The sequence below is a fragment of the Stegostoma tigrinum genome, chromosome 13 (genome assembly GCF_030684315.1).
Source record: "Stegostoma tigrinum isolate sSteTig4 chromosome 13, sSteTig4.hap1, whole genome shotgun sequence".
NCBI lineage: Eukaryota > Metazoa > Chordata > Chondrichthyes > Orectolobiformes > Stegostomatidae > Stegostoma > Stegostoma tigrinum.
Window position 1 is genome coordinate 60,472,207 of NC_081366.1, and position 26,856 is coordinate 60,499,062.

The following is a 26,856-nucleotide window of genomic DNA, read 5'->3' on the forward strand; positions in this document are numbered from 1 at the left end:
TGTACATCTTATGAATAAAGTATATTTTTTCAAATAAAAAAAGTGACAAAACGTCTGAAAACTAACCTTCTAGCTCAGCAAGCAAACTCACTTCCAGAAAGTTACAGCACTAACAGAGACAAGCTACATACCTGAGATGACAGACAGCCACATTTATGTCTCTATCTCATGTTCCCTGAGTACATGGCAACTGCTAGAACACTTTCATGTGAGGAAGTACGTTCTAATTCTGAACGGTTTAGGCTTTCAGGAAAGTTTTCGAGAAAAGGGAAGATCCCTGTGGAAAAATTAATCCAAAATAAAAACTAATTAATTCACAAAACTGCTTTTAAGACACGTGGATTGGTCATGTTAAATTACCCATAGTGTCAAGGGATATGCAGGCTAGGTGGGTTCGCCGTGAGAAAAATGTAGGATTAGAGATAAAGTAGGGTGGTGATTCTGCGTGGAATGTTCTTTGGAGGGTTGGTGTTGGCTTGATAGATTGAATGGCCTGCTTCACACTGTAGGGATCCTGTGAATTCTGTGGATGTTCATGTAAGTAGCAATGACACCTTGCCATTATTTAGCACCTTTAATGGAACAAAACAAGCTATGCTATTTGACTGGAATGTTCTGAAGCAAAGTCTGACCTAAAGACAGGCAGGTGATATAAGGTTGATTGTGAAAAATCTGGTTGAAGAAGAGTGTTTTAATGCAGAAAGATCGAGGGAGTTGGAGGAGGGAGAGGATTTGTGCTGAGTGTCTAGTCACCTGAAGACATAGACTGTAAAGATAAAGAGATTAAAACCAGTGATGGTAAATTGGCTGAAATTAGAGGAGTGCCAAGATCTTGGATGATTGTAGTGCGAAGGTTCTGGCATGAGTTGAACACACAAATTTTAAAATTGTGATGATATTTGGTGAGGAGTCAATTGGAGGCTAGTTAATTAGGAGGATAGTTAAACAGAATTTGGGACTTTAACATGTCTGTCTTACAGGATAAAGGTAGTTGGGTGTCCATCAAAAGGAGGAAAGGGAATAGCCAGACAGCACAGGGATCCCCTGTGGCTGTTCCCCTCAACAATAAAGTATACCACATTGGATACTGTTGTGGGGGATGACTTACCAGGGAAGAGCCAAAGCAACCAAGTCTCTGGCACTGAGCCTGGCTCTGTGGCTCAGTAGGGAATGGGGCAGAATAGGAGAGTGATAGTGATAGGAGATTCAATGGTTAGGGGAACAAACAGGAGATTCTGTGGTACCAAGCAAGACTGTGGTTTGTTGCCTCCTGGGTGCCAGGGTCAGTGATGTCTGAGATTGAGTCTACAGGATTCTTCAAAGGGAGGGAGAGCAGCCATAAGTTGTGGTACACATCGGTACCAATGATATAGCGAGGAAATGGGATGAGAACCGGAAAAGTGAATATAGGGAGTTCAGATGAAAGCTAAAAGCCAGGATGAGCAGTGGTAATCTCAAGATTACTACAGATGCCACGGGCAAATGAGGTCAGGAATAGAAAGCGAGTGCAGCTAGGCATGTGGCAATAGATTTGGTGTAGGAGGGAGGGCTTCAGATATGTGGGTCATTGAGATGCCTTGTGGGGTAGGTGGGACCTGTACAGGAAGGATGGGTTGCACCCGAACTGGAGGGCACCAATATCCTGAGCTGGAGCTATTCGGGAGAGGTTAAATGAGTTTGGCAGGGCACTAGAAACCAGAGCTACAGATCAGAGGATGGAGTAGCTTGCATACAGGCAAGTACAGCATGCAGAGAGTTTGTGAGGAAGGATAAACAGTTGATAGAGCCAAGTTGCAGTCAGTGCAATGGGTTGAAGTGTGTCTATTTTAACACAAGAAGTGTCAGGAATAAAGTGACAAACTTACAGCATGGATCAATACTTGGAGTTATGACGTCGTGGCCATTACGGACATTTAGATATCACAGGGGCAGGCATGGTGGTTGGATGTTCCAGGGTTTAGATGTTTCAAGAGAAATAGGGAGGGGGGTAAAAGAGGTGGGGGAGTGGCATTGCTAATCAGGGATGGTATCCCGGCTGCAAAGGGAGGTCATCGAGGAGGGTTTGTCAACTCAGTCAGTATGGGTGGAAGTCAGAAACAGGAAAGGTGCAGTCACATTATTGGGAGTTTTCTATCGACCTCCCAATAGCAACAGAGACACTGGGGGACAGATTGGGAGGCAGATTTTGGAAAGGTGCAGAAGTAATAGGGTTAGAACAAAGGACAAAGAAAATTACAGGAACAGTACAGGAACAGGTACTTTGGTCTTCCAAGCCTGCACCGACATGCTGCCCATCACAACTGAAACCCCTGACCCTTCCAGGGACCACATCCCTCTATTCCCATCCTATTCATATATTTTACAAGACACCCTTTAAAAGTGACTATAGTATCTGCTTCCACTATCTCCCCTAGCAGCAAGTTCCAGGCACCCACCACTGTCTGTCTGTGTTAAAGAAATTTCCTCGTACAACACTTTTAAATGTTGCCCCTCGCACCTTAAACCCATGGCCCCTGGTAACTGACTCTTCCACCCCTGGGAAAAAGCTTCTGACTGTCCAGTCTTTCCGTGCCCTTCATCATCAGATCTCCCCTCAAACTCTGTCATTCCAGTGAGACCAAACCAATTTTCTCCAACCACTCCTCATAGCTCATGCCCTCCATACCAGGCAACAGCCTGGTAAATCTTTTTCTGTACTCTCTTGAAAGCTACCACATCCTTCTGGTAGTGTGGCAACCAGAATTGAACATAATATTCCAAATGCGGCTTCACTAAGATTCTATAAATCTGCCATATTACCTGCCAATTTTTAAACTCAATGCCCCAAGTGTTGAAGGCAAGCACCAAATATGCCTCGTTGACTACCTTTTCCATCATGGGTAAATTCAACTTTCCTAATATGGACTGGAACGTCCTAAGTGCAAATAGTTTGGAAGGGGCAGATTTGGTCAGGTGTGTCCAGGAAGGATTTTTGACTCAACATTTCGATAGGCTGACGAGCAGGGAGGCCATTTTGGATTTGGTGCTGGGCAATGAACTAGGCCAGGTGACAGATCTGTTGGTGGGACAGCATTTCGGTCATAGTAGTCACAACTCCCTGACCTTTACTATAGTCATGAAGAGGAATAGGAGCAGATGATATGGGAAAGTATTTAATTCGGGGAGGGGAAATTACAATGCTATCAGGCTGGAACTGCGGAGCATAAATTGGGAACAGATTTTCTCATGGAAATTTATGACAGAAATGTGGAAGTTGTTTTGGGAGCAGTTGCTACAAGTACTAGATAGGTTTGTCCCACTGAGGCAAGGAAGGGCACCTTGGATGATAAGACATATGGAACAGCTAAGCTAGAGGAAGAAGGAAGTTTACTTAAGGTTGAGGAAGCAAGGATCAGACAGGGTTCTGGAAGGCTACACATTAGCCAGGAAGGAACTTAAAAATAGACTTAGGAGAGCTAGAAAGGGGCATAAAAAAGCCATGACGGGCTGCCACCCAGGTTGTTTGGGTTGTTAGGAAGTCATACAGTGTGTTAGGTTTTATTGGTCAAGCGACTGAGTTTCAGAGCCATGAGGTCATGTTGCAACTGTACAAAACTCTGGTGTGGCCACACTTGGAGTATTGCGTATATTACTGGCACGTTCTTTGGGTAACTGTGGATCCTCAAATTGGTTTGCAAGCTACTTAAAGCCTAATTCATACATCAAAACACTGTGGAGGAGGTGTTTTGTAAAAAAATGAGCTGCATTTATCCATTTTAGTTTATCTGCAAACTACACCAGTTACTTGTAGCAGCTATATAAATGGTGCTTACAATGAGCATCAGTTTACTTGCTTTTAGAAAACAAGTAATCATTATTTTTTAACAATCCCATTTCAGTCCACAATTAAAACTTCAGAAAAATTAAAAAGCCATGTCTTTACAGATATAAATACATTGGAAGATGTTCAGAAAAGGTTTGGTTGACTAATATTTGGGATGCACCTTTCATTCAGGGCAGCACAGTAACTCAGTGGTTAGCACTGTTACATCATAGCACCAGGGACCCAGATTCAATCCGAGCCTTGGGTGATTATGTTGAGTTTGTATATTCTCCCTGTGTCTATTTCGGTTTCCTCGGCGTGTTCTGTTTAGGGACGGCACGATGGCTCAGTGGTTAGCACAGCTGCTTCACAATGCCAGGGACCGGGTTTAATTCCAACCTCGGATGACTGTCTGTGTGGGTTTGCTCCAGTTTCCTTCCACAGACCAAAGATGTGTGTGGTGGGTGTAATGGTCATGCTAAATTGCCCATAGTGTCCAGGGATGTTTAGGTTAGGTGGGTCAGACATGGGAAATGTGTCTGAGTGGATGTTCTTCAGAGGGGCACTGTGGACTTGTTTGGCTGAATGGCCTGTTTCCACACTGTAGGGGTTTCAATGATTCTGTAATACTGTGCTTTTTAAAACCTTAGAATAGCCATCACAAAGAGCTTCACAACCAAGAATATGCATCTTTAGTGCCGTCTATGCAGAATACAGTAGCAAGATATCACAAAATGCAAGGAGACAAATGGTTAGGTAATCTCTTTGGATGACACTGATTGAGAGATTTCAAAGAAACAAATATGCAGTGCAAAGCTTTGAAGCTCTCAAAATGAAGGCTGAATCAACATTGAAAAAATGATTTTCTTGCCATTCCTTTACAAGGTGGACACAATATACATGAAGAGTAAGCTGGTGCATGAACAGGCCTTTGGGTTTTACTTTATAATGTAATGGCAGAAGCCATGTGTGTGGAAGAGGAACAACTGAAAGTCTATTGTTGACTGCTAATGTAATGGCAGTGCAAGGAAAAATTAATAATGTTAAAGTGGAGAATAGACAAGATGGGATTTCGGAGAGAGTGGACTTCTAAGAATTTAAGAGTGAGTGTTTCAATAATTCGACTGATGTAAGTGAATTCAGAGCAGGAAGGCATGACAGTGGTAGATTTTGTGTGAATTATACACCAAATGATGTTTAGAGGAAGTGGAAACTGACAAAGGTTATATCTAAGAATTCAACACTCAGCTAAATGTTGGAAGCAAATTTAAGCAACAGAGTGTGCATGAGGAGAATCATCTGTCGCAACGATGAGATATAAAATCAGTGATGTGCTTCTGAGACTTTATAAAGCTCAAGTTAGGCCCCATTTAGAACACTGTGACCAATTTTGGGCCACATACCTCAGGAAGGGCATACTGGCACTGGAGCGTGTCCAGCGGAGATTCACACAGATGATCCCTGGAATGGTAGGCCTAACATATGATGTATGGCTGAGGATCCTGGATTGAATTCATTAGAGTTTAGAACGTTGAGGGGAGATCTAATAGAAACTTACAAGATAATGCATGGCTTAGAAAGGCTGGATGCTGGGAAGTTGTTTCCGTTAGACAGGGAGACTTGGACCCGTGGGCACAGCCTTAGAATTAGAGGGGGTCAACTTAGAACAGAATGAGGAGACATCTCTTCAGCTAGAGTGTGGTGGGCCTGTGGAATTCATTGCCACGGAGCGCAGTGAGTTCAAGGCAGAGATTGATAAATTCTCGATCTCACAAGGAATTAAGGGCTACCGGTAGAATGTGCGTAAGTGGAATTGAAATGACCATCAGCCATGATTAAATGGCGGAGTGGACTCGATGGGCCAAATGGCCTTGCTTCCACTCCTATGTCTTTTTCGAAGCAGCCTTCTTGTTTGGAGCAGCAGGAGTGTGAACCAGGGTCTGGACATGAAGCTAAGCCTTTTCTCTGACAAAAACTTAGCACGTGCAGCAGCGGCCTTCTTGTTTGGAGTAGCAGGAGCACAAACGAGGATGCTGACGGAAAGGTAAGGTGTCTTTTCCTTATAAAAACTTAACACGTGCAGCAGCGGCCTTCTTGTTTGGAGCAGCAGGAGCATGAGGCAGAGTCCCAACGCAAAGGTAAGGTTTTTTCTTTCCACATAAAAACGTTCCTCGCGCAGCAGCAGCCTTCTTGTTTGGAACAGTGGGAGTGTGAGCCAGGATGCCAACGGGAAGATAAGGGTATTCTTTTCCGTATTAAAACTTAGCGCTTGCAGCAGTAACCTTCTTGTTTGGAGCAGCAGGAGCGCAAGCCAGGGTGCTGACGGCAAGGTAAGGTCTTTTTAATTCTAAGTATAAAAACTTACTGCGTTAAGTAGTGGCCTTCTTGTTTGGTGCAGCGGGAGCGCGAGCCAATGTGCCAATAGGAAGGTGTTATTTTTTCTCCATACAAAAACTTACATCGTGCAGCAGCGGCCTTCTTGTTTGGAGCAGCGGGAGCACGCGCCAGGGTGCCGAAGGGAAGGCAAGGATTTTTTATCCGTTTGAAAACTTACCTAGTGCAGCAGTGGCCTTCCTGTTTGGAGCAGTGGAAGCGCAAGCCAGGGTGCCGACCGCAAGATCAGTGTTTTTTCCCGTATAAAAACTTCCCGCGGGCAGCAGGGGTCTTCTTGTTTGGAGCAGCAGGAGTGGCAGCCGCGGTGCTGATGGCAAGGTAAGGTTCTTTTTTCCGTATAAAAACTTACCTCGCGAAGAAGCAGCCTTCTTGTTTGGTGCAGCGAGAGCGCAAGCCGGAGTGACAACAGGAATGTATGTTTTTTTTTCAGTATAAAAGCTTACCGCGTGCAGCAGTCGCCGCCTTGTTTGGAACAGTGGGAGTGCGAACAAGGGTGCCGAAGGGAAGGTAAGAATTTTTTTTTCCGGATGAAAACTTACCTCGTTTAGCAGTGCTGTTCTTCTTTGGAACAGCGGGAACGTGAACTAGGGTGCCAACGGGAAAGTAAGGAATTGTTTTTTCTCCATAAAAAGTTGCCCCGTGCAGCAGCAGCCTTCTTGTTTGGAGCAGCGGGAGAGCGAGACAGCGTGCTGACGGCCAGTAAGCATTTTTCATTCTATTCCAAAAACTTACGCTTGTACTGCAGTGGCCTTCATGATTGGAGCAGCGGCAGCACGAGCCAGGGATGTCAATGGGATGGTGTTTTTTTTCAGACAAAATCTTACCTTGTGCAGCAGCACCCTTTGTTGTTTGGAACAGCAAGAGCGTGAGCTGGGATGCCGACGGAAAGTTAAGGGGTTTTTTTCCGTATAAAAGCGTTCCTAGTGCAGCAGTCACCTTTTTGTTTGGAGCGGTGGGACTGCGAGACAGGGTGCCGACAGGAAGGTAAGGATTTTATTTCCCGTACAAAAACATACCTCATGCAGCAGCGGCCTTCTTGTTTGGAGCATTGGGAGCACAAGCACGGATGGAAAGGTAAGTTTTCTCTTCTGTATAAAAACTTACCTTGTGTAGCAGTGACCTTTTATTTGCAGCAGCAGGTTCGCAAGCCAAAGTCCCGATGCAAAGGTAAGGTTTTTTCTTCCGTATAAAAATGTTCCTCGTGCAGCAGCAGCCTTCTTGTTTCGAGTAGCGGGAGCGCGAGCCAGGGTCCCGACGCAAAGGTAAGTTTTTTGAATAAAAACGTTTGCCGTGCAGCAGCAGCCTTCTTGTTAGAGCAGCCGGAGGGCATATCGAGGGTGCTGATGGCAAGGTGATTTTTTTTTCTGTATAAAAACTTACCTTGTGCGTGGCGGCCTTCTTGTTCGGAGCAGTGGAACGCGTGCCGATGGAAAACCAAGAACGGAGAATCTAGAACTGTACAGCACAATACAGGCCCTTCGGCCCACAATGTTGTGCCGAACTTTTACCCTAAACCTAAGGTCTATCCAACCTCCACCACTACCTTACGTTATCTAATAGCCGCTTAAATGTGTCTAACCAGGCGGACTCCAATACCCTCTCCGGCAATGCATTCCACACGCCTATCACTCTCTGAGTAAAGAACCTACCTCTGACGTCTCCCCGATATCTACCTCCTTTCACCTTACAACTACGTCCACTCATAAAAGATACCTCCACCCTAGAAAAAAAAGTATCTGGCTGTCTACTCTATCTATACCTCTGAATATTTTGTACACCTCTATCAAGTCACCTCTTCATCACTCTCAAGAGAAAAGCCCTAGCTCTCTCAAACTTACCTCATAAAACATTCCCTCCATCCCACGCAACATCCTGGTAAATCTCCAATGCACCTCTTCTAATGCTTCCACATCCTTCCTGTAATGAACGGACCAGAACTTGACACAACACTCCAAACATGGCCGAACCAAGCTTTTGTATACCTGAAAGGTAAGGGTTTTTGTTCCGGGCAAAAACTTACCTCGTGCAGCAGTGGCCTTCTTGTTTGGAGCAGCGGGAACGTCAGCCACGGTGCCAGTGGGAAGGTAAGGTTTCTTTTCCATATAAAAACTTACCATGTGCAGCAGCGGCCTTCTTGTTTGGAGCAGCAGGAGCATGAGGCAGGGTGCTGCTGGCAAGTTAAGGTTCTTTTTTCCATACAAAAAGTTACCTCGTGCAGCAGCGGCCTTCTTGTTTGTAGCAGTGGGAGTGCGAGCCAGGGTACTGATGGGAACGTAGGGTTCTTTTTTTCTGCACGAAAGCTTAACACGCACAGCAGCAGCCTTCTGGTTTGGAACAGCGGGAGCGCGAGCTAGGGTGCTGAAGGTAAAGTAACGGACATTTTTTCCCAGCGGCCTTGGAGCAGTGGGAGCACGAGCCAGGGTGCTGACGGCAAGCTAAGGATTATTTTTTTCTGTACAAAAACTTAGCTCATGCTGCAGTGGCCTTCTTGTTTGGAGCAGCGGGAGCATGAGCCAGGAATGGCGATGGGATGGTAAGGTGTTTATTCTTCCGGACAACATCTTACCTCGTGCAGCAGTGGCCTTCGTGTTTGGAGCAGCAGGAGTACGAGCCAGAATGCTGAAGGGAAGGTATGTTTTCCGTATAAAAACTTAGCTCGTGTTGCATCGGTCTTCTTGTTTGGAACAGCGGAACCGTGAGCTAGAGTGCTGAAGGGAAAGTAACAAACTTTTATCCCAGAGAAAAGTGTTCCTCATGCAGCAGCGGCCTTCTTGTTTGTAGCGGTGGGATCGCAAGCCAGGTTCGCGATGCGAAGCTAAGTTTTTTTTTAATAAAAACATTTGCCGTGCAGCAGCGGCCTTCTTGTTTGGAGAAACTGGAGTGTGAGCCAGCATGCCGACGGGAAGGTAAGGTTCTTTTTCTGCACAAAAGCTTACCACGTGCAGCAGCAGCCTTCTTGTTTGGAACAGCGGAAGTGTGAGGTAGGGTGCTGAAGGTAAAGTAACAAACTATTTTCCCAGAGAAAAGTGTTTCTCGTGCATCAGCGACATTCTCGTGTGGAGCGGTGGAATCGCGAACCAGGGTGCCTACGGGAAGGTAAGGTTTCTTTTTCGGTACAAAAACATACCCCATGTAGCAGTGGCCTTCTTGTTTGAAGCAGCTGGATCACAAGCATGGGTACTGATGGAAAGGTAAGGTTTTTTTTCCATATAAAACCTTACCTCATGCAGCAGCAGCCTTCTTGTTTGGAGCAGCGGGAACGCAAGCAAGGGTGCCGATGGGAAGATAAGGTCTGAGTTTCCGTATAAAAACTTTATTCGTGCAGCAGTGGTCTTGTTTAAAGCAGCAGGGACACGAGCCAGGGTGCTGAAGGGAAAGTGACAAACTGTTTTTCTGGAGAAGAGTGTTCCTCGTGCAGCAGTGGTATTTTTGTTTGGAGCAGTGAGATCACAAGCCAGGTAGTCGACAGGAAAGTAAGGTTCCTTTTTCTGTATAAGAACGTTCATAGTGCGGCAGTGGCCTTCTTGTTTGGAGCATCAGGAGTGTGAGCCAGGGTACCGATGAGAAGGTAAGTTTTGTTTCCTATATTAAAACTTATCCCATGCGGCAGCGGATGGTTCTTTGGAGCAGCCGGAGTATGAGCCAGGGTGCCGACAGCAAGGTAAATATTTTTCCGGACAAAAACGTACCTCATGCAGCAGTGACGTTCTTGTTTGGAGCAGCGCGAGCGCATAGCGAGGGTGCTGACGGCAAGGTGATTTTTTAGCTTTTGTCCCAGAGAAGCGCGTTCCTTGTACAGCAGCCTTTTTGTTTGGAGCAGCAGCGGGGGCACGATCCAGGGTGCCGACTGGAAGATTTTCTTTCCTGTACAAAAACTCAACATGAGCAGCAGCAGCCTTCTTGTTTGGAGCAGTGGCACCACAAGGCAGACTCCCGACACAAAGGCAAAGCTTCTTTTTCCATATAAAAACATTTCTCGTGCTGCAGTGGCCTTCTTGTTTGGAACAGTGACAGCGGGAGCCAGGGTCCCGAAGGAAGGGTAAGGTTCTTTTTTCCGCACAAAAGCTTACGTCGTGCAGCAGTGGATTCTTCTTTGGAGCAGCGGGAGGGCGAGCCAGGGTGCCAACAGCAAGGTAAATATTTATTTTTCCGGACAAAAACGTACCTCATGCAGCAGTGACATTCTTGTTTGGAGCAGCACGAGTGCATAGCGAGGGTGCTGACGGCAAGGTGATTTTTTTTTCCTGTATAAAAACTTACCTTGTGCGCGGCGGCCTTTTTGTTTGGAGCAGCCCATGGAAAACATAGAACATACACAGAACAGTGCCAAACTTTTACCCTAAATCTAAGGTCTATCCAACTGCCAATGCTACCTTGTACTACCTTACGTATGCCTATCTAATAGCCGCTTAAATGCGCCTAACCAGGCCGACTCCACTACCCTCTCTGGCAATGCATTCCACACCCCTACCACGCACTGCGTAAAGAACCTACCTATGACGTCTCTCCGATAGCTACCTCCTTTCACTTTAAAACTATGTCCCCTCCTAAAAGCTACCTCCTCCCTAGGAAAAAGTCTCTGTCTATACTTCTGACCATTTTGTACACCTCTATCAACTCACCTCTCATCCTTCGTCACTCTCAAGAGAAAAGCCCTAGCTCTCTCACCCTTTCCTCGTAAGATTTCCCCTCCATCCCAGGCAGCACCTCGGTAAATCTCCTCTGCATCTTTTCTAACGCTACTACATCTTTCCTGAAATGAAGTGATCAGAACTGGACACAACACTCCAGACATGGCCCAACCAAGCTTTTATGTGGCTGAAATGTAAGGTTTCTCCTTCCGGACATAAAATGACCTGTGCACGCTTTTTGTTTGGAGGAGCAGGAGCTTGAGCCAGGGTGCCGACAGGAAGATAAGGTAATTTTTTCTGTATTAAAAATTATTGTGTGCAGCAGCAGCCTTCTTGTTTGTAGCAGCGGGAGACATAGCCAGGGTACGAATGCGAAGGTAAAGTTTTCTGGTTCCATATAAAAACGTTCTCCTCGCAACACAGGCTTTCAGGTTTGGAGCAGCGGGAGTGCAACCCAGGGTACAGAGGGGAAGGTAAGGCTTCTTTTCCATATAAAAATGTTCTTCATGCAGCAGTGGCTTTCTTGTTTGGAGCAACAGGAGCGCGAGCCGGGGTGCTGGCGGCAAAGTAATGACTTTTTTTTCCATATAGAAAGTTTCCTCTTGCAGCAGTGGCCTTCTTATTTGGAACAGCAGGAATGTGAAAAAGGGTGCCAATGCGAAGGTAAGGCTTCTTTTCCAAAAAAAACTTACTACGTGCAACAGGAGCCCTCTTGTTTGGAGCAGCTGTAGCACGAGCCAGCGTCCCGATGCGAAGATAAGGTTTTTTTCCGTATAGAAACGTTCCTCGTGCAGCAGCGGCCTTCTTGTTTAGAGCAGCGGCAGCGCAAGCCAGGGTGTTGATGGGAAGATTTTTTTCCCCCATGCAAAAATTTACCTCGTGCAGCAGGGGACGTCTTGTTTGGAGTAGCAGAGGTGCAAGCCAGGGTCTGGACGGGAAGGTAAGGTTTTTTTTTCCTGTATAAAAACTTACCTCTTGCAGCAGCGGACTTCTTGTTTGGAGCAGCAGGAGCTCAGAGATGATGCGAGCTAGGAAGGAACTAATATATTCAGGCTTTGGCTAAACCCGAAACACTACACGTCTAGAGTCTCCCACCCATCCTTCTCCTCTGACCCAAAAAAAAGACTGTGTGGAGGGTCAGTAAGATGAGGCTTTTAAAAAAAATCTTCTGGATACCTAGAGCAGAGGGAGTGGAAGCTAGGGCACTTGCATGCTCTTCTTGCAGGATATGGGCAATAAGGCTGGTGTCCACTCTGACTTCACCTGTAAGAAATGCACCCAACTCCAGCTCCTCACAAACCACATTAGGGAACTGGAGCTGGAGCTGGATGAACTCCAGATCATTCAGGAGGCTGAGGGGTGATAGAGAGGAGTTATAAGGAGATGGTCACACCCAAGGTACAGGAAGAAGGTAGCTGGGTGACTGTCAGGACGAGGAAAGGGGATAGGCAGACAGTGCAGGGATCCCCTATGGCCGTTCCCCTCAATAATAAGTATACCATTTTGGATACTGTTGGGGGGGTACAACCTGCCAGGGAAGGCTATAGCGGACAGGTCTCTGGCACTGAGCCTGGCTGTGTGGCACAGAAGGGAAGTGGGGAGAAATGGGGAAGCAGCTTTTGTGGGCGATTGAATAGTAAGAGGCACAGACAGGTGGTTCTGTGGAGGTGAATGAGATGAACAGATAGCATGTTGCCCCTGGGGGCCCAGGTCCATGATGTCTTGGACTGTGTGTTCAGGATCCTGAAGGGGAGGGTGAGCAACCAGCAGTCATGGTACACATCACTACCAATGACATGGGTAGAAAAAGGACAGAGTGTGAAAAACAAGTATAGGAAATTAGGTTGGAAGTTGACGTCCAGGATATGCATGCTGTATGTTAAGAAGGCATACAGTGTTTTAGCTTTTATTAATAGAGGGATCGAGTTCCGGAACCAAGAGGTTATGATGAAGCTGTACAAAACTCTGGTGCAGCCGCACTTGGAGTATTGTGTACAGTTCTGGTCACCGCATTATAAGAAGGATGTGGAAGCTTTGGAAAGGGTGCAGAGGAGATTTACTATGATGTTGCCTGGTATGGAGGGAAGGTCTTACGAGGAAAGGCTGAGGGACTTGAGGCTGTTTTCGCTAGAGAGAAAAAGGTTGAGAGGTGACTTAATTGAGACATAAGATAATCAGAGGGCTAGATAGGGTGGCTAGGGAGAGCCTTTTTCCTAGGATGGTGACGGCAAGCATGAGGGGGGATAGCTTTAAATTGAGGGGTGAAAGATATAGGACAGATGTCAGAGGTAGTTTCTTTAGTCAGAGAGTAGTAAGGGAATGGAACACTTGCCTGCAACGGTAGTAGATTTGCCATCTTTAGGTACATTTAAGTCGTCATTGGACAAGCATATGGACGTACATGGAATAGTGTAGGTTAGATAGGCTTGAGATCGGTATGACAGGTGGGCACAACATTGAGGGCGGAAGGGCCTGTACTGTTCTGTAATGTTCTATGTTCTATGATAATTATCTCTGGATTACTACCAGTGCCATGTGAAAACGAGGTTAGAAATAGGGAGAGAATGCATCGAAACACGTGGCTACAGGGCTGGTGAAGGAGGGAGGGCTTCCATTATGTGAATAATTGGAGTACATTCTGGGGAAGGTGGATCCTGTGCAGTAAGGATGGGTTGTAACTAAACTGGAAGGGCACAAACATCCTGGGAGGGAGGTTTGCTTGAGCTATACAGGATGGTTTAAACGAGATTGGCAGGGGGTGGGGAACCGGATTTGTATATCAGAGGGTGAGGTATTCAGCCTTCCAACAGACACAACAGATAGTGAGGTTGTTAATAAACAAGTGTGGTTGATGGAGCGTAATTGTGGACCCAGGGATGGTTTGAGGTCTGTTTACTTCAATGCTAGAAGTATCACAAATAAGGTGAACTTAGAGCATGGGTCAGTACTTGGAACTACAATGTTGTAGTCATTACAGAAATTTGGGTAACTCAGGGACAAGAATAGTTGTCGGAAGTTCCAGGATTTAGATGCTTTAAAAGAAACAGGGAGGCTTGATAAAAAGGCAGAGGAGTGGCATTGCTAGTCAGGACTAGAACAGCAGCTACTGAAAGGCAGTTTGAATATCATGTGTCTACAGAGTCAGTTTTGGTTGAGGTCAGGAACAAGAACGGAACAGTCACTTTGTTAGTTTTTTTTTACAGACACCCTAATAGTTGCACAGAAGTGGAGGAGCAGATTGGGAGGCAGATACTGGAAAGGTGCAGATGTAACAGGGTTGTAGTCATGGGTGACTTCAACTTTCCAAATATTGATTGGAAACTTTTTAGTTGTAATAGTTTAGATGGAGCAGATTTTGTCCAGTGCATTCAGGAAGGATTCCTGACACAGTACATAGATAGACCAACATGAGGAGAGGCCAATTTGGACTTGGTATTTGGCAATGAACCGGGCCAAGTGTTAGACCTGTTGGTAGGAGAGTATTTTGGTGGGAGCGATCATAACTCTGTTACTTTTACAATAGTCATGGAAAAGGATAGGTACATACAACAGGGTAAGTTTTATAATGGGGGGGGGGGGTAATTACAGTCCTGTTCGGCAAGAACTAGGTAACATAAAATGGGAACTGATGCTGCCAGGAAAGAACACTATTGAGATTGTTTAAGGAATGCATACTGCATGTGCTCAATATGTTTGTCCCTTGCAGACAGAGAAGATGCGGTTGAGTAAGGGAGCCTTGGTTTTCAAGAGAGGTTGAATGAATGGTTAAGAGGAAGAAGGATGCTTATATAAGATTGCAGAAACAAGGAACAGAAAAGGCCTTAGGGGGATACAGGTTATCCAGGAAGAAGCTGAAGAAAGGGCTGAGGAGAGCTATAAAGGGGCATGAGAAAACCTTGGCAGATAAGATCAAGGAAGACTCCAAAGCTTTTTATACATATGTGGGGAAAAAGAGAATGACCAGATAAAGGGGAGGGCCGATCAAGGATTGTAATGGGAATTTGTGCATGGTGCCTGAAGAGATAGGAGAGGTCCTTAATGAATACTTTTCTTCGGTATTCACAACTGAGAGGGACCTAGTTGTAGAAGAGGACAGTGTGAAACAGATTGGTAGGCTAGAGGAGGTCCATGTTAGTAAGGAAGATTTACTCGGAATTTGGAGGAACTGGAAGATAGATAAGTCCCCCAGGCCAGATGAATTTTATCCAAGGATTCTATGGGAAGCGAGGGAAGAGATCGCAGGGCCTTTGGCAATGATCTTTTCATCCTCACGGTCCACGGGTATAGTGCCAGAAGATTGGAGAGAGGTAAATGTCATTTTCTTGTTCAAAAAAGAGAATGGGGTAACCCCATAAATTATAGGCCAGGAAGTCTTATGTCAGTGGCGGGCAAATTATTGGAAAGGGCTCTGAGAGACAGGATTTCTGATCACTTGGAAAGGCACAGTTTGATTTGTGATAGTCAGCGTGGATTTGTGCGGGGTGGATCATGCCACACAAACATTACTGAATTCCTTGATGAGGTGGCCAAACACGTGGATGAAATTAGAGCAGTGGATATAGTATACATGGATTTAAGTAAGGCGTTTGATAAGGTTCCCATCGTAGGCTCATGCACAAGATAAGGAGGCATGGGATAGGGAGAAATGTGGCATATTGGATTCAGAACTGGTTGACCCTTTGTAAAGTGTGGCAGAAGACCGAAAATATCCAACAAGGTGCTAAGTTACGAATAGTGTACCACCAGGATCTGTTCTGGGTCCTCTATTATTTGTGATGACTGTAACTGATTTGGACGAAGGATTGGAAGGGTGGATTAGTAAGCTTGAAGGCGATACGAAGATCAGTCAAGTTGTGGATAGTGTGGAGGGCTGTTCTCGGTTGGACATTAGTCGGAAGCAGAGCTGGGCTGAGAAGTGGCAGATGGAGTTTAACCCTGAAAAGTGTGAGGTGATTCATTCTGTTAGGACGAACTTGAAAGCAGAATACGGAGTTAATGGAAAGATTCGTGGCAGTGTGGAGGAGTAGACGGAAAATGGAGTTCATGTCCACAGTTCTCTGAAAGTTGCCACCCAGGTGGACAGATTTGTGAAGAAGGTGTACAGTGTGTTTGCTTTCATTAATAGAGGAGTTGAGTTCAAGAGCCATGAAGTTATATTCCAGCTGTTCAAAAACCTGGTTCAGCCACATCTGGAGTATTGTGTCCAGTTCTAGTCGCCTCATTACAGGAAACGTGGAAGCGTTGGAAAACGTGCAGAGGAGATTTACCAGGATGTTGCCTGGAATGGAGGGAAGTTCTTAGGAGGAAAGGTTGAGAGAGCTAGGGCTTTTCTTTTTAGTTTGACAAAGGATGAGCGGAGCCTTGATAGAGGTGCACAAAATGACGTATAGATAGAGTAGACAGCCAGAGACTTTTTCCTAGGGTGGAATTAGCTATTATGAGGGGGCATAAGTCTTAAAGTGAGTGGAAGTAGATATTGGAAAGACGTCAGAGGTAGGGTCTTTATTCAGAGAGTGATAGGGGCGTGGAATGCATTGCTGGAGAGGGTACTGGAGTCAGCCTCATTAGGGGCATTGAAGTGGCTATAAGATGGGCATATAGATGATAGTATTTGGTAGGGGTGGAGATTAGATAGACCTTAGGTTTAGAGTAAAAGTTCAGCACAAGATCATGGGCTGAAGGGCCTGTACTATGCCGTACTATTCTACATTCTAAGCAACAAAAGCAAAATACTGCAGATGTTGGAAATTTGAAATCAAGACAAAAACTGTCACAAGTATGTGGGAATTTCAGGTTGAAGTCAAGTCACAAATTCGAAACATCAAAACTCTTTCATTCTGCAAATACAACCTGATCAAGATGTTGTATTTCTGTTTTTACTTTAGGACTGGGACAGCTCTGGAATCAGCACCAATTCTCCAAAGTCAGCAAATGGTAATGAACTGTGAACCCCATGTTTACAGGTGACTGTATCAATCATGCAACAGATAAACAATGGATATTTTTTGGAGGAAATGGTGTATCGTGGTAATGTCAATGAACTCGTAATATAGAAACCCAACTTAATGTTCCATGCACAGAAGTTCACATCACACCACAGTAGCCACAGGAAATTAAATAAATTCAATTCAAAATCTGGAATTGCAAATTTTTACATAGAACATAGAGAGTAGTAAGGGCGTGGAATGCCTTGCCTGCAACAGTAGTAAACTCGCCAACTATGAGGGCATTTAAATGGTCACTGGATAAACATATGGATGATAACGGAATAGTAAGGTTAGGTGTGCTTTGGATTGGTTTCACAGGTCGGCGCAACATCGAGGGCCGAAGGGCCTGTACCGTGCTGTAATGTTCTGAGTAAAGAAGCTACCTCTGACTTCTGTCCTATATCTATCATCCCTAAATTTAAAGTTATGTCCCCTCATGCTAGCCATCACCATCTGAGGAAAAAGGCTCTCAGTGTCCACCCTGTCAAATCCTCTAATCATCTTCTATGTCTCTATCAAGTCCCCTCTTAGCCTTCTTTCTCATGAAAACAGCCTCAAAGTCCCTCAGCCTTTCCTCATAAGATCTTCCCTCCATACTGGGCAATATCCTGGCAAATCTCCTCTGCACCCTTTCCAAAGCTGCCACATCCTTCCTATATTGCGGTGACCAGAAACGTACGCCATACTCAAAGTGTGGCTGCACCAGAGTTTTGTACAGCTGCAACATCATGGCTCCGAAACTCAATCCCTCTACCAATAAAACCTAACACACCGTATGTCTTCTTAACAACTCTACCAACCTGGGTGGCACCTTTCAGGGATCTATGCACATGAACACCGAGCTCTCTCTGCTCATCCACACTACCAAGATTCTTACCATTAGCCCAGTACTCCGTATTCCTGTTACTCCTTCCAAAGTGAATCACCTCACACTTCTCCGCATTAAGCTTCATTTGCCACCTCTCAGCCCAGCTCTGCAGCTTATCTATGTCCCTCTGTAACCTGCAACATCCTTCCGCACTATCCACAACTCCACTGACTTTAATGTCATCTGCAAATTTACTAACCCATCCTTCTGTGCCCTCATCCAGGTCATTTATAAAAATGACAAACAGCAGTGGCCCCAAAACAGATCCTTGTGGTAACTGAACTCCAGAATGAACATTTCCCATCAACCACCACGGTCTGTCTTCTTACAGCTAGCCAATTTCTGATCCAAACCACTAAATCACCCTCAATCCCATGCATCTATTTTCTACAATAACCTACTGTGGGAAATCTTATCACATGCTTTACTGAAATCCATATACACCACATCAATCACTTTATCCTCATCCACCTGCTTGATCACCTTCTCAAAGAACTCAATAAGTTTTGTGAGGCACGACCCACCCTTCACAAAATCATGTTTACTATCCCTAATCAAATTATTCTTTTCTAGATGATTATAAATCCTATCTCTTATTATCCTTTCCAACACGTTACCCACAATCGAAGTAAGGCTCACTGGTCTATAATTACCAGGGTTGGCTCTATTTCCCCTTCTTGAACAAGGGACAACATTTGCCATCCTCCAGTCTTCTGGCACTATTCCTGTAGACAATGACGACATAAAGATCAAAACCAAAGGCTCTCTCACTTCCCAGAGAATCCTAGAAATATATCCCATCTGGCCCAGCGATCTTATCTACTTTTACACTTTCCAGAATTGCTAACACCTCCTCCTTATGAACCTCAATCCCGTCTGTCTTTTTCATATGAGAATACTGACGAAAAATATTCATTTAGTGCCTCTCCTATCTCTTCGGACTTACGGGTAGATGGAACTCGTAAGCCTGGGAGGGCAGTCCATCTAAGAGAAGGAAAACTCTGATTTTAAACTTCCGCTGCTTTGTGGCCATACCCAATCATGGGAAAGGCTTTGGGAATAAACCATGAGGATAAATCCGGAGCTCGAGTCCCTAAGGCAGTCCGATGTTATATCCAACCTCGTTCTGGCAACTCCTGTGACGACGCCGGTGCCAAGTTGTATCGGCCCCTGCCCTGCCCTTGAACAACACTGGTGGCATGGAGAGGGGAGACATGCTGCACGGGCAACTGCCGATCTCTCATAAAACCCTGCCCAGGCCTGTGCTCTGGAGAGGACACTCCAGCATCGCCTCACCGTGGCAGCAAAACACGGAAAGCAGCAGTCTACCGGATATAAGCCATGCTCGACTGGCGAACAGCAAGGTGCCAGGGGTTGCTTTCGACGGAGGGAGAGGCCATCATGCCTCACTGGACAGCTACCGCCCGCCTCAAGCTAGGCAGCCCCCAGCCAATTAGGTGCTGTCCCGCCACAGTCCACCCACTCCACTGGGTGCATGGGGCTTAGGGATACAAGTATCCTGAATTGCAGACTGTAAACACTGCACCAAGCAATACAACAAGGAAAGAAGCCAGCATTCAGACTTGGATGCTGGAATGTATGGACCATGACAATTGGTCTATCAGACGACCTTCAAGAGATCAGTGACATCTGCAAGACAGCAGTGATTAACAACGAACTGCTACGACTCCAAGTGGACATTGCAGTGCTTCAAGAGGCAAGGCTCCCAGAATCGGGGACCTTACGTGAGAGAGACTATACCTTCTTCTGGCAGGGGAAAGGCATTGACGAGACCAGAGAGTATGGTGTCAGCTTTGCCGTGAAGAACTCACTGCTGAAAATAGTGGAACCCAGCAAGGATGGATCAGAGTGGATCTTCTCACTTTGACTGCACACCCTCGATGGGCCTGTCAATCTTGTCAGCGCTTATGCCCCAACCCTCTATTCCATACAAGATGCAAAGGACGAGTTTTACGACCAGCTTTCAAGGAAAGTACAGGCGATCCCGAAAACAGTTGCTGCTACTTGGCGACTTCAACACCAGCGTGGGTGCCAACCACGACTCCTGGCCAGGCTATCTGGGACGGTATGGAATCGACAACATGAATGACAATGGACAACGACTGCTCGAGCTTTGCATGCTCCACAAACTATGTGTCACCAACACCTACTTCCAGGCCAAAGCTCTACAGAAAGTTTCATGGAAACATCCCTGCTCCAAACACTGGCACCAGCTAGACCTGATCCTCACAAGGCGCAGCCACCTGAAGAACGTGCTCATGGCTCGGTCCTTTCAGAGTGCCAACTGTGACATGGATCACTCCTTGGTTTGCTGCAAACTCAGACTCCAACCAAAGAAGATGCACTATGCCAAGCCTGCAGGCAAGCAGCATATCAATGCTACTACGACCCAACAGTCAGACAAAGTGGCAGTATTCATCAACTCACTGGAGGATGCCCTCCTTGCAGACCCACCAGAAGGAGCTGCTCAGCAGGGATGGGACTCTCTAAGGGACACTATCCACAGCACTGCATTGAAGACCTTCGGGAAGAAGCGGAGCAAGACACAGGACTGGTTCGAAGCAAACGTAAATGAGCACAATGCGGCCATTGAGGCAAAGCATGCTGCACTGTTGAAACACAAACTCCAACCTACCCAGGTAACACTGCAAGTGCTGAGGACAGCAAGAAACCGCATAAAAGTCAGCCAGACGCTGTGCAAATGGCTACTAGTTACAACTATGAGAAAGCATCCTGTTATCATTTGACACAGGCAACATATGTGGAATGTATGAGGGGATCAAGAAAGCTATTGGTCCAACCTAGAGCAAGACAGCTCCACTAAAATCCAGGACAGGCGGGATCATCAAAGACAAAAGCAAGCAGATGGAGAGATGGGTGGAGCTTTACTCCGAACTCGACTGCAGTGAAAACAGCATCTCAGACAACACATTAGACACCGTGGAATGCCTACTGGTCATGGAGGAGCTGGACAAATTGCTGACTGCTGACGAGCTGAGCAGAGCCATCGACAACTTACCCACTGGGAAGGCACCGGGGTTGGATGGCATCCCACCAGAGGTCATCAAGTGTGCAAAGTGAGTTCTGCTTAGCCACCTGCTAGAACTACTGTGCCAGTGCTGGGAGGAAGGAACGGTGCTGCAAGACATGAGAGACTGCAACATTGCCACCCTCTATAAAAACAAAGCGGACAGAAGCGACTGTAACAACTACAGAGGAATCTCGCTGCTGAGCATCGTTGGGAAGGTCTTCGTCCGCATGGTCCTGAACAGACTACAGAAAATCGCCAAAAGGGTATACCCCAAATGCGGTTTCAGGTCAGAACGTTCCACAATCGACATGGTCTTCTCCTTCGACAGCTACAAGAGAACTGCCAAGAGCAAAGACAACCACTCTGTGTCGCTTTCATTGCCCTCACGAAGGCATTCGACCTTGTGAGCAGAGACGGCTTGTTCAAAATCCTCGCCAGGATTGGTTGTCCTCCGAGACTCCTCAGAATAGTCCAATTGTTTCACGCGGATATGAAAGGCATCGTTCAATTTGACGGCTCTTCGTCAGAGACTTTCAACATCCGTGGCAGTGTGAAGCAGAGCTGTGTGCTTGCCCCCACCCTGTTCGGCATCTTCTTCGCAGTCCAGCTGAAACACACGTTTGGAACATCAACTAATGGTGTCTACCTCCACACCAGATTGGACTGAAGGCTGTTAGTCTGTCCCAGCTGAGGGCAAAAGTCTAAGGTACATGAAGTACTCATTAGAGACATCTTGTCTTCAGACGACGCAGCGTTGGCAGCACACTCTGAAGAGCAACTGCAGCGCCTTAAGGGCAACCTCTCAAGAGCCTGCCAGGAATTCAGCCTGACCATTAGCCTGAAGAAGACCAATGTGCTGAGTCAAGGCATTGAGCAACCCCTGTCACTACCATCAACAACTACGAGCTGGAGGTAGTCCACGAATTCACATACCTCGGCTCCACCATCACAGACAGCCTCTCCCTGGACTCTGAGATCAACAGGTGCATCGGACGAGCAGCCTCCACATTGGCCAGGCTGACCAAGAGAGTCTGGGAGAACAAAAAGTTGACTACGAGCACCAAGACTGCAGTCTACAGGGTGTGCGTCTTCAGCACACTGCTTTACGGCAACGAGACCTGGAGATTCTACTCCAGACAAGAGCGGTGTCTCAACGCTTTCCACCTTTGCAGCCTGAGACGCATTCTGGACATCAAGTGGACCGACTGAGTCACCAACACTGAAGTCCTCACCTGCACCCAGGTACCCAGCCTCTTCACCCTACTCCAACAACGCCGCCTCCGCTGGTTGGGTCACGTACATCATATGCCAGACAGGAGGATCCCGAAAGATGTGCTGTATGGGGAATTGGCCATTGGCAAGAGAGCACGAGGACGACCTCATCTTCGTTTCAAAGCTGTCTGCAAAAAGGACATGAAGTCAATGGATCTGGACGTCGAGAGATGGGGTGACGTCACAAACGATCGCTCACATTGGAGACGGAAACTACGCAGAGGACTGGAGCGAGGACAGGAGAAACTGAGGCTTGCTGCTGAGGAAAAGCGTGCTCGACGGAAAGACAGCAACATGGCAACACTGGAGGAGAGTGTCTTCAAATGCAGTGGCTGCAACCAAGACTGTTACTCCCGTGTGGGCCTGCGCAGACACAACAGACGCTGCGCTATCATCAGCAGCTAAATCAAAACTCTGCAGGCGCAGATCCATGGTCTCTCAAGACTGACAGATGCCACAACAAAATCTCTTCTCACTCCACACTCAACTTCCCACTACTGTCCTTGACTGGCCCTAATCTTACTCTAGTCATTCTTCTATTCTTGACATACCTACAGAAAGCTTTAGGTTTTCCTTGATTCTACCTGCCAAAGACTTGTCTTGTCCCTTCCTGGCTCTTCTTAGCTCGCTTCTTAGGTTGTACCTGGGTAACTTGTAACTCTCAAGCGCCCTAACTGAGTCTTTTTTTTCACGTCTCACCTTTACATAAACCTCCTTCTTCCTCTTGACAAGAGATTCAACTTTTTTAGTAAACCACGGTTCCCTCGCTCGACCACTTCCTCCCACAATAGTGTTTCCAGTCAATATTTGGAAAGTTGAAGTCCTCCATTAACAACTACCTGTTACTTTCTCTGCTATCCAGAATCAGCCTTGTAATCATTTTCTCTTCATCATCTCTGGAACTTTTCAGAGGCTTATAGAAAACTCCCAACAGGGGGTGACCTCTCTTTTCCTGTTTCTAACCTCAGCCCATACTACCTCAGTAGACGAGTCCTCATCAAACATCCTTTCTGCCACCGTAATACTGTTCTTGACTAACAATGCCACACCTCCCCCTCATTTCCCACCTTCCCTGATCTTACTGAAACATCTAAACTCCAGAACCTGCAACAACCATTCCTGTCCCTGCTCTATCCATGTCTCAGAAATAGCCACAACATCGAAGTCCCAGGTACCAACCCATGCTGCAAGTTCACCCACCTTATTCCAGATGCTCCTAGCATTGAAGTAGGCACACTTCAAACCACATTCCTGCCTGTCAGTACACTCCTGCGACCTTGAAACATTATTCATGACCTCACTATTCTAAACCTCCTGTACACTGGAGCTACAATTCAGGTTCCCACCCCTCTGCTAAATTAGTTTAAACCTTCCCAAACAGCACTAGCAAATTTCCCCCCAGGATATTGGTACCCCTCTGGTTCAGGTGTAGGCCATCCCATTTGCAGAGGTCCCACCTACCCCAGAATGAGCACCAATTATCCAGGTATCTGAATCAACTCCCTCCTGCACCATCCCTGTAGATACGTGTACAACTGCTGTCTCTCCCTATTCCTGGCCTTGCTAGCACGTGGCATGGGTAACAAACCAGAGATAACAACTCTGTTTGTTCTAGCTCTAAGCTTCCACCCAAACCAGAGATAACAACTCTGTTTGTTCTAGCTCTAAGCTTCCACCCTAGCTCCTTGAATTTCTGCCTTACATCCCCATCCCTTTTACCTATGTCGTGGTGCCTATGTAGACCACGACTTGGGGCTGCTCCCCGTTAAGGATCCCGAAAACATGATCCGAGACATTACGGACCCTGGCACCCGGGAGGCAACACACCAACAGTGAGTCTCTTTCGTTCCCACAGAATCTCCTATCTGTCCCCCTAATTTTGCAGTTCCCAATGACGAATGCTCTCCTCCTCTCCCTCCTTCCCTTCTGAGCAACAGGGACAGACTCTGTGCCAGAGACCTGTACCCCATGGCTTACCCCTGGTAAGTTCTCCCCCCCCCCCCCCCAACAGCATCCAAAACAGTAAACTGTTATTGAGGAGAACAGCCACAAGGAATCCCTGCACTATCTGCCTATTCCCTTTCCCCTTCCTGACAGTCACCCAGATACATTTCTCCTGTGCCTTACGTGTGACCACCTCCTTATAACTCCTCTCTATCACCTCCTTAGCCTCCCGAATGATCCGAAGTTCATACAGCTCCAGCTCCAGTTCCCTCACGCAGTTTCCGAGGAGCTGGAGTTGCGTACACTTCCTGCAGATGAAGTCAGTGGGGACACTAGTGGTGACCCTTACCCCCCCACATTCTACAGGAGGAGCATGCAACTGCCCGAACATCCATTCCCACTGTTCTGAATTCCCAAACAGATTATTGAAAGAAAAAACTAGTAACCTTACCAAATCGGCGCTCAGAACCTTTTCTTTTGGGTAGAGGACAAGGATGGGTGGGAGACTCTAACTAAACAGTGTTTCAGGTAAAGCAACCGCCCAAATATATATACTGGAGAGAGAGGAAAAAAAACCTTACCTTCCCGTCGACAGTCTGGCTCGTGCTGCTGCTGCTGAAAAACAAGAGGGCCTTTGCTGCATGACATAATTTATTAAACTGGAGACAGAGATAAAAAACCAACCTTACCTGGTTTCTGGTGCAGTCAGTGGACCGCTCAGCTGAAAGACAATGATTAGGGATAGTCAAAATGATTTTGTGCAAGGGAAACCAAGTTTCACAAACTTAAGTTTTTAAAGAAGTGACTAAAAAGATTGATGAGGGTAGGGTGGTAATCATTGTTTACTTGGACTTTGGTGAAGCCTTTGCTAGTTTTCAGGGAGCAGTCAGAAATTTATATGAATTAATTATGTAATGAACTAAGTAGAGATGGATGGGCAGGTGATGTGCTGTAAATGTACAGTGTGGGAGCTGGCAGTCCCCATTGCGAGTTGCAGTGACAGCATCTGCTCAAAGATCTTCGGTTCAGAGTTGATGAGCTGGAATTTGAGCTTCAAACACTGCTGCATATCCGGGACGGGGACAAATACCTGGACACTTTCTTTAAGGTGGCAGCCACACCTGATAGGTTAAGTACTTCAAATTCAGTGAGTGATCAGGGACAGCAGTGTGTGATTGCAAGTGAGGCAGGTAAGGGGATCCTGAATTCAGGAACGGAGCAGCTTTAGCTCTTGACCTTGTTCAACAAGTATGAGGTACTTGCTTCTTCTGAGGAAGAGGAAAATGGCTATAGGGAGGATGAGCTAGCTGACCACTGCACTGTGATACATGAGGCTGTTCAAGAGGGGGAGCAAAAGGCAAGTGGTAGTTGTAGAGGACTGTATAATAAGGGGGCTTGAGAGCATTCTTTGTAAGCAGGATTGAAAGTCCAGCATGGTGTTTTGCCTGCCTCATGCCAGGGTGAGGGACATCTCTGATTAGGACAGTTCAGGGTAGACCACAAACCGACAACCACTTTGCAACAGCTACTGACGAACATAAAGGATTCCTTACCCACAACTAATAAAAGTAACATAATATGCAAAATACTATGCAAGGACAGTGAAAAACACTACATAGGCCAAACTGGAAGGAAACTGACAATAAAGATACATGAACACCAACCAGCCACCAAGAGACCCGACCAATTTTCACTGGTCTCAATACATATGGACAAAGTAGGACACAAATTCGACTGGGGAAACACATCCATAATAGCATGAGCCAAACAGAGACAGGCTAGGGAATTCCTGGAGGCCTGGATTCTAACCAGAACTCTATCAACAAACACATTGAACAAATATAAACCACTGAAAAATAGATCCGGAAGTAATATCAACCACTCCAACAAACCAAAGCATATAAATAACAAGTGGGACAGAATATAAATGCTTCACCGGAGGCACACTGACAGGTGACAAAACGTTTGCAACCAGCTCGGTGAGCAAGTCTACAACCTCATCTCTGACCAGCTTGAAAGGGTTTTGGAACATGAGGGCAAGGATCTAGTTGTTGTGGTCCACATTGGGACAAACAACATAGGCAAGGCTAGGAAGGAGGACCTGTTTGGGGACTATCAAGCACTAGGAACAAAATTAAGGAACAGGTCTTCAAGGGTTATAACCTCCAGATTACTAACCAAGCATTGTGCAAATTGGCTTGGGGTAAGATAATTAGGGAAGTAAACACATCGTTAAAGGAGTGGTATGGAAAAGAGGGGTTCCATTTCATGGGGCATTGGCATCAGTTTTCAAAAGGATGGTGGGATCTGTACCGTTGGGATAGTCTCCACCTGAACCAATCTGGAGTCAGTATTTTGGCAAAAAGGATAAATAGAGTGGTTAAAATTGTATCAGTGACAATGGGAACTGCAGATGCTGGAGAATCCAAGATAACAAAGTGTGGAGCTGGATGAACACAGCAGGCCAAGCAGCATCTCAGGAGCACAAAAGCTGACGTTTCGGGCCTAGACCCTTCATCAGAGAGCTCTGATGAATGGTTATGATTTAGTAGACACTATGGAGATGGTTGCAGGATTGTCACAACTGGGAATTAAATATCCAGGGGTATCAAACTGTTCAGAAAGACAGACAGGAAGATAAGAGGAGTGGTGTAGCTCTGTGATTTAAGGATGACATCAGAGCAGTAGAGAGCGATGATATGAACTCTATGGAAAATATGATTGAATCCATTTGGGTGGAAATTAGAAATTCTAATTAGAGAAAGTCACTGATGGGCATAGTTTGTAGGCCACCAAATCATACCACTGCATTGGGGCAGACAAAAATAAAATAACTAATGCCTGTAAAAATTATCATGGAGGATTTTAATCTACATGTCGATTGGTCAAACCAGGTTGGTCAAAGC